This window comes from Lissotriton vulgaris, chromosome 7 (assembly GCF_964263255.1).
Source record: "Lissotriton vulgaris chromosome 7, aLisVul1.2, whole genome shotgun sequence".
Taxonomy (NCBI): Eukaryota; Metazoa; Chordata; class Amphibia; order Caudata; family Salamandridae; genus Lissotriton; species Lissotriton vulgaris.
This window is the reverse complement of record NC_141695.1, coordinates 968,173,041-968,186,311: the sequence shown is the minus strand read 5'-3', so window position 1 is coordinate 968,186,311 and position 13,271 is coordinate 968,173,041.

Here is a 13,271-nt window from a genome sequence, read left to right as displayed (position 1 = left end):
GCCGAGATCAACGCCTTACTCAAGAAACCCAAGGCTGACCCCAAGGACCTCAAGAACTTCCGGCCCATCTCCCTGCTCCCGTTCAAGGTCATCGAGAAGACTGTCAACAAACAACTGACCCGCTACCTCGAGGAGAACAGCATCCTGGACCCTTCCCAGTCAGGGATCTGCAGCAACCATAGCACCGAGACCGCCCTCATCGCCGCCACCGATGACATCAGGACCCTACTAGACAATGGAGAAACAGCTTCGTATCCAGGTCCTGGAATTACTAAAAATGTTTGGTTTCATAAATCCGCTATGCAAAGTTACCATATGAATACCTTTTACCTTTGAAAGGGGTGTTTAATGCAGAAATTGGTGTTTCTTCTTCAACTGTTGGCAGTTTTTCCCACATTTTATGAGATCACATTTTGCAAGCTTTTACTTGCAAAGTGTGCTCAAGGAACTCCAGCTTCCAGCACCACTGTAACAAGACGGACATCATAACACTGGATCCAGTACATGGGTGTGCTGATTAGAGCGTTTCATCATTGCATCTTCAGGATGCAAGTCTGCCCTGCTTGGAGAGGTGTTGATACCTACACTCAGAGAGGTAGCTTTGGGTGCGTACGGTAACTTTGTGGATGTCAATTGAGGGTGTTTGAGGGTAGCACGCCTTGGGCACCCGTGGCAGCATCTGCTATCACTGGACTCTACTTCCCAACTCATATATGCAAATGTGTTATTTATTGCAGTAATAGATATTGCAGACAAGTGTGCATGTTGATGTACAGGCTTGCATCATATTCCTTAATCCATGCTTAATGTGATTTACTGTAGGTTGACATACGGCCTCACCTTCTATAACGAAGAACGATGATAAACCCCTTCCCTCGTCACATAACAGATGCGTAATGCCTGAGTAGGACAAATATCATTAGTTTCACCAAAACATTACCGAGGCTTTAAACTCTGAAAGTGAAAGACAGTTTTATGAAGTAACACAGCAACTGTGAATGTTTGGTAAAAAAGCATCCACGTATAAAACAAGACTTAGCCTACAAGAATACTATCGCCCTTATGTGATGCAATTGCTTCAAATAAATTTGCATTTTCTGTTCTACCGTCTTTTCTCAAGATGTTCCTCTTTATATTTACTGGTGGCTCTTTTAAGTCATCTGAAGATGGAATCATCAAGTTAAAAAAAAAATCTGAGACAAGGTTGATTAGGAACCAAAGGCAGAAGGGAAAAACAGTTTCATACTAGCCCCCGTATTTTCCCAAGCAAGCACAGGAAACAGGTTTAAGTGCCATTCTAGCGTTTCTCAGGATTTGTGGTGAAGACACTGCGTCGTGTCAACACAGTTTTAGCATATTTACGTTGCCAGATTGCTTATACCCTAAAAATCCAAAATCAATGTGTTTTTTTTCAGTGACTAGGAATGCTATTTTTTCATATGATACACCCTTTCCCCTCTGATCACGGAAATAAATGCCCACATCCTTTGTTCCAATCGCAGCCGACTCTGATTATAGGTTGTGCCCTGGAGCTAAGGGTGTAAGCAGAAAGGAGGTTTATGGCAGTAATGTGAGTAGAACACCTCTGAGTGCCAAAGAGAAGACACAGAGGAACAGAGGGTGTCGCTATAGCAAAGATGGGCTTGTTATCAAAGACAGGGCTCGGGGCCTTTTGCTGCATGTTTGCAGCTTTGTGGGCCGACATAAGAGTTGTTCTCCAGTCACTCTTTTTGAAACTGGTTGGCGCTTTGCATTTCAGCTCCATGCAAGGCGCAAAGTAAGGCAGCTAGACTGTCCAGAAATGAAGCGAGACTGCAGCTCCCCCTAGTGGAACCTCAGAGTTATTCCCATGAACAGTGTTACATCCATTAGACCCCCAGGATATAGTGGCTTTTGTAAAAATGCCACGATTTCTAAAAAAGTGCCGATTTCGCAGGCACTTTTGTAAAAATCTCGGCATTTTTACAAAAGTGCCGATTTCGCGGCAAATTGCGAAATCGCGATATCCTGGAGGGTCTGAACAATAGGTTCTTTGCATTCAAAAGTAGTGATAGGAAGTAGCATCATGTTATTTCAAATGAAAAAATCACAGGGAACTCCGATGGGTGTATGGGAGAAAAGTTTGGAAGCTCGTTTGCCACAGCCGTTTGATACTAGAGAAGGTGGACGATATGATGACCGACCTCTACAAATTTCAGCTTCAGGATAACGGTCAACAAGATTATATTCTGAAGATCCTAGATTGACAGTGCATTCCATACATATTTCACCTTTTGTTTGAAAGTACTGTCTTCTCTGTCGTATGCAGTGAACCACATACTTAAAACTGGAGTTCAATCACTTCTTTCTGCGAAAGAATTAGTGGAGAAAGATCAAGAAACAGATGAAAATTTAGAAGCACAGTTATTCAATTTGAAGGCATGTCAACGTGGAACAAATGAGTATTGGTATCGTCGTCATGGAGAACTCAAGTGTATGTTACGGAACTTAGTTACACCAACATGGTTTGTCACACTTACCTGTGCAGAGTATGCATGGAAAGATTTGCTTGAGTTTAAGAGAAGCAAATTCCAATATAAAAAATGTTGAAATAAAGACTCCTGGTGAACTGTGTTCATTGGATCCTGTAAATGTGTGCAAATATTTTGATCATAGATTTCAAGCTATGATGTCTCATCTGCAATAAAAAGAATCCACCTCTTGGAGAAGTTACGGATTTCTTTTGGAGAAAGGAGAATCAAGCAAGAGGTGCACCTCATATACATATGCTACTATGGATCAATGATGCACCTAAATTTGTAAAGGATTCCGATGAAACAGTATTATCTTTCATCGAGCAGCATGTGACATTCCAAGAGAAGGAGGAGATAGAAGCTTGAGTCAGCAAGTTTTACGTTTCCAAAGTCATTGTTGTGGAAAGTATTGCAACAGAAAATGCAAGTGTAAAGCAAAGGTTTACACCAAATGTCGGTTAAGTTTTCTTCATACAGTCATTTCTAAAGGAAGAGTAAATTCTTTTTTCTTCTTCTGTAAGGCACACAATAACTCGGAAATCTCCAAATACCTACAACTTAAAAAGAAGTATCAAAGTATATCAATGACTACAATACAGTCATCTTAAAAATGTGGAATGCGGGGGAGGAGCCTAGCCTGCAACCATGATGGCCGCCTAAACCCTCGGCTCCGCTGACCCGCTTGTCTTCCTTCCGTACCGCTACTCATCCTGCAATTTATCCTGTATTCGCGTTATGGTATCGGAACTGGGAAGTGATGCTGAATCCAACGGTGTGCTCCCCGACGTGCTCCCTGCGACAGAAATGATAGAGCGTCCTTGTTTCCTTTCTGGTGTTTAATGGCGGCGACCGGGTCTTTGTTCTCGGAGACGGCCGGCCCCGACTACGACAACAGCGGCCACTGAAGGCAGAGCGGAGTCGGCCGGCGGAGAGCGGCTGCCGCTCTGAGTTTACCGCAGCAGCGCGCTTTCACTCCTTTTCACCTCCACGCTTGCTCGACGTCGCAGCTGCCAGTGATACATTTGTATCCTTCCCCCTGGACGACTTTGAAAGCCTTTCATTCTCCGGTGCTGTGAAGGGGGCCATTTTGAGCCGAGCGCTCGGCAATTGCAATTGATGGCCCAACCTGCTGCTGAGGGTGCTTACAACGGCCGATACCGCACTACAACCGTGTGCAGCGTCAGTATGGAGTGTGCTGCCATGTCCTCAAGACCTGGCTGTGCTTACCGGGGCGCCGATGGAACGACGGGCTGCTGGAAGGGGATGGCGGCGGACGGGCTCGAGGACTACCACACGTCCTTGAGCCCCATGTGCAGGGAGCTACAGCATCCTCATCTCCTGAGGTGCCCTTGATGATCGGCGATATTTTGGGCGCCCTGGTTACCTTGCCAGCTGCTTTGTGTGACAATGCCCGGGACCTGGGGGGCCGACTAGATGCCATTTTGCCCACGCTATCCTCGACTGGCCGAGCTGGCGTTCGTATGCAGAGCGCCTCGCCACACCCTGGGCTCGATTACTGTGAGCTGCCTCTCCAGAGGTACATGGAGGCGCTGGAGGTGCGAGAGCTGGATACCGCTGTGACCCTGTCTGCTACAGCTGTGGAGAGGTGTGGGATTCCTGGACTGATACAGCGGCTGGGGAATCGCCTCTGGGCGCCATGTCTTGCAACTTCTTCGGGATCTGCTGGCGATTCTGGTTATTGTGTCCTGGGCATGCTGCTGATACTTCGACTGTTTAACTTTGGAGGATTGCTGCTACGCGCTGCCCTTCTTTGTACATCTGTAGACCACATGGCTTTGAGTTGGACAGATATTGGTGGACAGCGCCTTGTCCTGTTGTGGTCCTTGCGGCTGTTTACTTCATTCTGGAAGGCTGTTTTACTATTGCACCTCGTCGGCACATTGGATCGAAAGGGACAAGTTTGAAAATGCTTTTCCTTTTTGCTTACTGTTGTTTGCTTTGCTGGGACTGTGGTGGGTAGATGGGGGAGCTAGACGTTGGTTATGCTTCAATTCGGGGTCGGGGTGGGGCTGCCAAGAATATCCTGACTGGCTGTTTGTGACACATAAGTTTGGCCCTCCTCCGGTTTTACATGTGTACTTCTTTCTTCCTTTCTCTTCTTTCTTTATTTCAGGTACTCTTTTTTGGGCGACAGGCACACTGCTGGGGGGGGGGGGTAGGCCGTAGCCTCTGCATGCGTGTAGGGTGGGGGGTAGGGGGGGTGGATTTTATTTTGTCCGTTTCAGTTTCTATGGGCCTTATTTTTTCCTTCTTTATTCTCCAATTGCTTTCCTTTTTCCTTGGGTCAATGGAGTGGGTCGTAGTGGGGTGGGTAGCGACTGGCACACAATATGCTAAGCGATTATCAATCCTTTTACGGTATCATTGTGCCGCCATTTTGATTCTGTTTTAATGCTTGCTGGATTTCTTTGATGGACGTCGCCCACTTCTGTTTTGGACGGATTGTGTGAACTCTGATCCTTTCTAGCGTTTACTATTTAAATATGCTTTATAAACACTATAAAATTAAACCTTAACTTCTCCTGCTTCTCGGTAGTGCAAATGTTTCCAGTGTAACCCAGGTTGCTTGTATTCTGATTTGAGATGCTACTGAGTTGCCATATTGCTTGCTACTGTGCTCCAAAAGATGCCGAGGCCGGCCGGATGGTTGTAGGCCCGTATTTGTTTTATGATACTGTGCAATAAAGGTTTTCCAAAAAAAAAAAATGTGGAATGCCAACATGGACATCCAGTATGTTGCAGATAACTCAATTGTGTTGCATGTTATGTTACATCGTACATAACAAAATCTGAAAAAACAGATTAAACAAATGTTGGAAGAAATTGCACAAGAGAATAGCCTTAGCAAAAAAACTGTACAGCTTTAGTTTGAAAATGCTTTCCCACGAGAAATTAGATCGTATGAATGTTCAGACTCAATATAAACATTAAGAGCCCAAGCAAAGTCACGAGGAATCATTTTGGTAAGCTTAGGTCTTGCCTGCAAACGAAATCTTGGGAAGAAATTGAACAATTAGCAGCAAATGAGCCACACAGTACAGACATTCTTAAAACTAATATGTTGGACACATACTATCCGAAAAGGAGTTAACATCTGGAACAGCTAGTCTGTATGAAGTACTTCAACATTACAGCTTCAAAAGAATTGTTAAACAGAATTTGAAAGAAGGAATATTTGCAGTAGTTGGATGTCATGGTTGTTTAGTAAAACAAGGTAATCTTATAAACCACAAGTAACTTAGTTGTAAATCTCCAGATAAGCGAGAACTTTACTATTTAGCACTTCTGCATCTGTTTAAATCATGGCCTAGTGAAAGTGAATTACTTGAAGACTTTGACTACTATGAAGATTCTATTAATGCTTGTAAAAAGATAACATTGGATGTCCAATTCTCCCTACTTATTTAAAAACGTTGAATGAAGTTAATTATTATTTATTTTTTTGTCCTCATTTTTGCGATCTTTATTGTTTAAAGCAAACAGGGTCACCTCACACTTAGCGCCCTCGAGAATTAAGATGAAATCCAAGTCTTACAACAAAACACTTCCATGAGTTATTTTTTCACTGTTCCGGCCACTATAACTCTTAAAGTTTCGATCGCGCCTGTTTAAATCAATGGACATCCCTTCCTATCCTACCACCTATAATTATCCCATAATTCCCAGTGTTTCGTGCGCTTACAGACCCCTCTGGCTCTATCCAAGTTTCTACATTTTTCTATTGATCGGGCACAGTCACCAACCTTAGGAGAACTGGGCAGAATCCGGTTTATGCAAATCTCGCGTCTAGCAAGAAGTATAAATGTAAACAATAGGTACTTTGTTTTTTGATTAAACCAAAATTGAACTCTTCAGGATCCAGAATACCAAAAATAATAGTAAAATGTCTTACCTTAACAATCATGTTTAGACTCTTATCAATAACCTTACCAACTCCACTCCAGAATAGATCAAGGTGGTGGCATGAATAGAACATATGAATATCATTAACATCCTTCTCGCCACATTTTGGGCATTTTCTCGTCACCTGGGAGCTCATTTTTGATAGCCTTTCAAGGGTCCAATAAGATCTGTGCAAAGTAAACAAATGATTTTTCCTAAGTGGTGCAGAAATTATAATGTGCCATAAGTAAGTGCAGGATACTTGCCATGCTTGTTGCAAGTCTTGAACTGTAAAAATCCTCTATGTAAGATCTGGAGTGTCGTCGTCAGCATTCTTCTTCTCCACCAAATACCAATACCACTTCGATACTTCTTTCTTTCCAGCTACTTTAAGGTATTGATCCTCTAAGTTTGCCACAGAGTCTGGCCAGGTTCAGTGCTCTTTAGACCAGTCAAGCAACTGGTAAAATTTAAATCTTGATATTTCATTCTTCGTTATTTCCCGTAGCTCATCCCACATTTTTAAGACACCATTTTCCAAAAGATCTCCCCACTTGTATATTCCAGCTCTTTTCAAAGGCACAGCTAGTAGATCTTTCAAACAATCAGGCATTCCTGGGGAGTTCCATATCGGTTCTTGGGGCTATAATATGGGAAACGCCATGTTTTCCTTATATCTGACCAGAGTTTAAAAGCAGATTTTGGCACCTTTAGTTTAACTTTTTTGAAGAACTTTTGGTGGCCAAATTTATAAAGGCAGTGGTTATGTTTGGTTACTGCTTTCCAGTAAACAGGGTACGACTCGTAGTCCCAAAACAGATGCCTTATATTCTTAAAATGGAAGGCCTTGTAATACAGTAAAAGATCCGGACTGGCTATCCCTCCTCGATGTTTTTTCTGGATACCTTTTTTCCGGCTATCCTGGCCATTTTGGATGACCAAATAAAAGTATTCAGTTCACTCTATCTTTTTAATATACTGTAACTTAAACTCCAGGGGGATTATATTAAAGACAAAGTAAATTTTGGCTGGATGACCATTTTTATTACATTTGCCCTCCCCATAAAAGTAACAGATAAACAACTTCAAGAGTTTTCTGCTCTCTTTAGCTTTTAGTTCCAAATTTATCTGGGCAAGATCCTCAAGGTTTCTTGAGACTTGAATACCAAGGTATCTAATTTTTTCTTTTGATTCAAGACATGGATTAGGTATGTTCCAATGCATTATCTCAGTTTTTTGTTTATTTATTTGATAGCCTGAGATTACCCCAAAATCTGTTAGTAAACTGTTCATATTGTTAAAAGTTTCATTTACCTCACATGAATAAATCATTAAATCATCTGCATATAGTGCCACTTTTAGCTCCCAGCAACTGAACCAAAATGGGGTGATTTCTTTGATGAAGTTAAACAGGAATATACTATTTTAACTGAAATAGGTCATGAAAGTTCAAGATAGTGAAAGAAGTGGTCCATGTAGTCAAGATCCTCTTGGACAACCAATACTGGAAAATGAAGCGGCGATTGCTACGCTTGAAGTTGAAATTGCAATGCAACAAGCACACGAGGAGAATATAACATTGGAAAAGTTAGAAGAACAAGTAAATGTTGAACAGAAAGAAATATGTGCTAGTGAGAACGGATAGAACATGGTTTGTAGCATAAAAAAAGTCTGCGTTAATCTTTTAAACCTCTTCTGATGTACAGCAGCGGTCAAGCTCGGACAGGTAAAAGTTTTTTAATTAAATTTTGACCTTTGACCAGTTATCTTCAAAAAACTACTGGTTCACATTTATGTTGTGTGGTATCGGCTCCAACTGGATTAGCTGCACACAATGTTAAAGGAATTACTTTGCATAGATTAATGTTACCAGTGGAGCAGGACAATAAATCAGAATATCAGAAGTTGTCTGGAGAAGCTTCTTATGAAGTGTCAAGAGTGCTGAAGAAAATGAAACTTAATTATTGATGAGGTGAGCATGGTCTCAGATTTAATGCTTGCTTTTGTACACTTAAGAATGCAACAAGTATTAAAAACAGATTACAACGTTCCCTTTGGGGGGGGGGGGGGGGGACATTTAATTGTATTTGGAGATCTGCTACAACTAACCCTGAGTAAAAGGAGAACCAGTGTTTAAAACGCCTCTACATGAAGACACTAAGAAATCTTTGGGAAGTATTGGAAATGTAAATCGGTGGTTATATTTTGAATATAAAGGACTCACTCAGAATATGCGACAAGCAAGAGATTAAGATTATGCACATATTCTAAAAGATGTAAGAATTGATGTTATAAGCAAGCATGGCCGATCTGCACCCAGGGGGGGGGGGGGGGGGCAGAAAAGCCCACTAGAGCCAGGTATTACTTTCTTTTTCGAAATCGGAAGCGACCCCTTGGGCAAGGGTCGCTTCCTTTTTTGGCCGATCTGCACCGGGGGGGGGGTAGGGGGGCAGAAAAGCCCACGAGTACTTTCATTTTCAAAATCGGAAGCGATCACTTCCTTTAGGGTGCAAAATAATTTTCAGACTTTTCTGCCACCCCTGGGGCAGATCGGCTGTTGTTTTTTTGGCCGATCTGCACCCGGGGGGGGGGGGGGGGGGTGGCAGAAAAGCCCACTAGAGCCAGGGATTAATTTTGTTTTCAAAATCGGAAGCGACCCCTTAGGCAAGGGTCGCTTCCTTTCGGGTGCAATTTAATTTTCAGACTTTTCTGCCCCCCCTGGGGCAGATCGGCCGTTTTTTTGGCCAATCTGCACCCAGGGGGGGGGGGGAGCAGAAAAGCCCACTGGAGCCAGGGATTACTTTTGTTTTCAAAATTGGAAGCGACCCCTTGGGCAAGGGTCCCTTCCTAAGGGGGTAAATATTTTTTCAGACTTTTCTGCCCTCGGTAGGGACAGATCGGCCATTTCTGTTGGCCAATTCTGAACCCTGGGGGGGGGGGGGGGGGGGGGGTAGAAAAGCCCACTAGAGCCAGGGAATTTTTTTTTTAGAAAAATTGGAAGCGACCCCTTGGGCAAGGGTCGCTTACTTGGGCCCATTTTTTTTTGTAGTATATTGTTTTTTTAAATTTGCCTTTCTGCCCCCAGGAGGGCAGAAAACTCCACTAGACATCAGGGATTTTTTTTATTTTTAAATGGAAACGACCCCTTGGTCAAGGGTCGCTTCCTGGGGCCCAATTTGAAAATAAATATTGTGCTTGCTTCCAGGGGACATATATTTGTTTATGTGTTATCATCCTTTCTGCCCCCATTTTTTGTAGTGACAGAGCCTGTGACATAGCTTGTTATAATGTGTATTATTTTTCTTATAAAGTGTAATGTTTTAATTTCCCCTTTTTTGTTCTTGTTCTAGGCTTTTGCTTTTTAGACTGTTGGAGTGTGCGGTTTTGTTACCGGTGGTTCTGCTGTTTGTGTAGTTGCATTTGTTTGGCAAGAGACCTTTTTTGTGCTTTTTCAATGTAAATGTATTTCTTGTAAAATGTGTAATAATATCAGTACGCTCTGTTTCTTTTTTTGTGATTGTAAAACATGGTTTGCATTAGTGCTTGTTGTGTATTTTTTTTCTGTACATTTGTTTTTTTTCTTCTTTCTAGTGGGGTATCGTTGACTATTTGCTGGGTCTTTGCAGAGTAGGTGCTGGTGAGTTAGGCTGTATTTTGTAAGTGAACTGTACAGTTATTCAGTTTATAGATGTTTGTGATAAAGGCTTACATTTATTTATCTACTTTGCACAGTGTTGGTTGTTGAGTTGTTTGTGTAGTCTCCTTTCTTTGTGAGGATAATGGCTAGCCGCCGGATTACCGCTCAGCAAGTTGTTGGAATGCTTTTTGATTCTTCGTCTGACCATGGTGCTAAGAGTGACTCTGATTCTGAGGCAGAGGTGGGAGGTGAAGATTCTGGTAGTGAGTTTTCTCTGCGCATGGCATTGTCTGATGATGAAGATACCTTAAGTGCTGATGAAGCTATTTTTGGTGTGGATGAAGTGCCTGTGTTAGAGGAGGACATTGCTGTGCCGATAGTGCGGCAAGAGGCATCTGGGGTGCAGGCTGGGGCTGCTAGACTTCACGTTGGTATAGTGCGGCGAGAGGCAGCTGGGCGGCAGCCTGGGGCTGCTAGACTTCCAGTTGGTGTAGTGAGACAAGAGGCAGCTGGGCGGCAGCCTGAGGCTGCAAGACTGGTCGATGAAACTTCGGACCTCTGGGTTGCCCCAGGCATCGTGCAGCCGGCATTGCCTGAATTTACTGGTGTTCCAGGGTGTAGGGTGAAACTTTTTGCCAATTGATTTTTTCAAGTTGTTTATGGATGATGTGTTTTTGGCAGAGATTGTAGAGCAGACTAATTTGTATGCAGAACAGTTTTTGAGGGAGAACAGTGCCAGCCTTAAGCCCCACGCTTGAGCTACCCGGTGTACTCCCACAAATTTGGAGGAGATGAAAAAGTTTTTGGGTTTAACTTTTTTGATGGGCTTGCTTAGGAAACCATCAATGGCTTCATATTGGTCTACTAGTCCCTTGATGGCAACAGCTATATTTCCGGCAGTCATGAGTCGTGATAGGTATTAGCTTCTGCTTTGGGTGATGCATTTTGTTGACAATGGTTTAGCTTTGCCACGAGATCACCCTGATTGTGACCATCTTTTCAAGATTCGGCCTGACATTGATCATTTTGTTGATCGATTTCCTGAGATCTTTTATCCTGGGAAAGAAATTGCAGTGGATGAGTCTTTGGTGTTGTTTAAGGGCCACTTGGTATTTAGGCAATACATTCCTAGTAAGAGGGCACGCTATGGAATTAAGCTTTATATGCTGTGTGACAGTCGGACTGGATATGTCTCTAATTTCACGGTGTACACCGGTAAGGAATCCAGGATTAACCCCCCTGGTTGTCCGTCGACTTTTGGAGTGACTGAGAAAATTGTGTGGGAACTTGGTAGAGGATCATTTAACAAAGGCCATCATTTATATGTAGATAACTTCTACACTGGTGTGCAGTTTTTCAGGGAATTGGCCAAAGTGGACACTGTTGCTTGTGGCACAATCCGCTATAACCGTAAAGGTTTCCCAAAAGAACTTGTTTGTCAAAAGCTTGCTTGGGGACAGTGCAGTGCATTGCATTGTGAGGAGCTTTTAGCTGTGAAGTTTTCAGACAGGAGAAATGTCTACATGTTGACTTCCATACATGATGAAAGCACTGAAGCGGTGACTGTTTGGGGTCAGGTTGCAGAACGCACAACCTGTGTGCATTATGGACTATAATAGGCACATGGGTGGTGTTGACAGAGTAGATCAGAGGTTGGAAACGTATGCTGCTCTTTGTAAGTCTTACATTTGGTACAACAAGTTGGCTATCCATCTTTTCCACTTGGCAACCTTTAATGCTTTTGTTGTGTTCCAGCAATCTTGTCCTCAGTCAAAGATGACTTTTGTAAAGTTTCAGGAGTCTGTAATAGGCAGCCTTGTTTTAGTGGAACAGGCAAGTGTTCCTAGAGTTGGAATGGTGGAGGATGTTGCCAGATTGAAAGATCGCCACTTTCCTGATCAAATTCCTCCTACAACCTCAAAAGATTTTCCCAGTCGGAGATGTAGAGTCTGTTGGCGAAGAGGTTTGCGGAAGGAGGTTCGTATGTACTGCCCGACTGTCCTTCTAACCCTCGGCTGTGTGTGCCTGCTTGTTTTAGAATGTACCACGCACAAAATAATTTTTGGGAGCATCCACGAGTGGGAAAGTGAACAGGCTGGTCTCTATTCTTTAAAAGTTATTGTTCAGTTTCAAAGTTGGCATTTTTGTAGTATATAGTAGATTTGAATCAATTTGCAATTTGTTTTTGTTTTTATTTGTATTTTAAAAAAACTAAAGTATGATGTTTGGTTTGCGTGTAGTGTCCATTGTCTGACGGTGTGCATGGTTTGGCGCTTGGCTGGCGGTGTCTGTGGACTGGTGCTTGGCTGGCGGTGTCTGTGGACTGGTGCTTGGCTGGCGGTGTTTGTGGACTGGTGCTTGGCTGGCGGTGTGCATGGTCTTGTGTTTGGCGGTGTGCGTGGTCTTGTGCTTGCCTGGTGGTGTGTTTGGATTGGTGCTTGGCTGGTGGTGTTCCTGGACTGGTGCTTGGCTGGCGGTGTGTGTGCAGTGGTGCTGTCCTGGCGGTGTGTGTGGACTGGTGCTTGCCTGGCGGTGTGCGTGGTCTGGTGTTTGGTTGGCGGTGTGTGTGGTCTTGCGCTGCCTGGTGTTGTGTTTGAATTGGTGCTTGGCAGGTGGTGTGCCTGGACTGGTGCTTGGGTGGCGGTGTTTGCGGACTGGTTCTTTCCTGGCAGTGTGTGTGTGGACTGGTGCTTGGCTGGCGGTGTGCGTGGTCTGGTGCTCGGCTGGCGGTGTGTGGTCTGGTGCTTGGCTGGTGGTGTACGTGGACTGGTGCTTGGCTGGCGGTTTGTGAGAAGTGACTTAATGCTGGTTGCTACACACAGTGCAAGCTGAGCACCACTCCATGTAATCCATGACTTTGTGTAGTTGCTGTGTCAGGAATGTGTGCATGTGAAAGTGATGGGCCCTTGATTGGCGTTGTCTGCTGGTGGAAGTGTAGCAATGTGTTGGGTCCGCGGCTGGCGGTGTGAATGTTTTGTATGTGTCACATGTATGAAAGGTGTATGAATGGCCTGTAAAGAGGTTGGTACCTTGTCGTGGCTTTACAGCTCACGAGCTGTGAGTCAATGGTTCTGTTTCTTGTCCTTTCCATTATTAACAGTGTATTTCATTTTTTTGTGAAATCACTTGCTAATACAATGGTATATACTGAACCATCACTCATCCTCGTGCCAAATCCAACCAGTATGTATGTGTGTGTGTTTGAAAACTTGATGTCT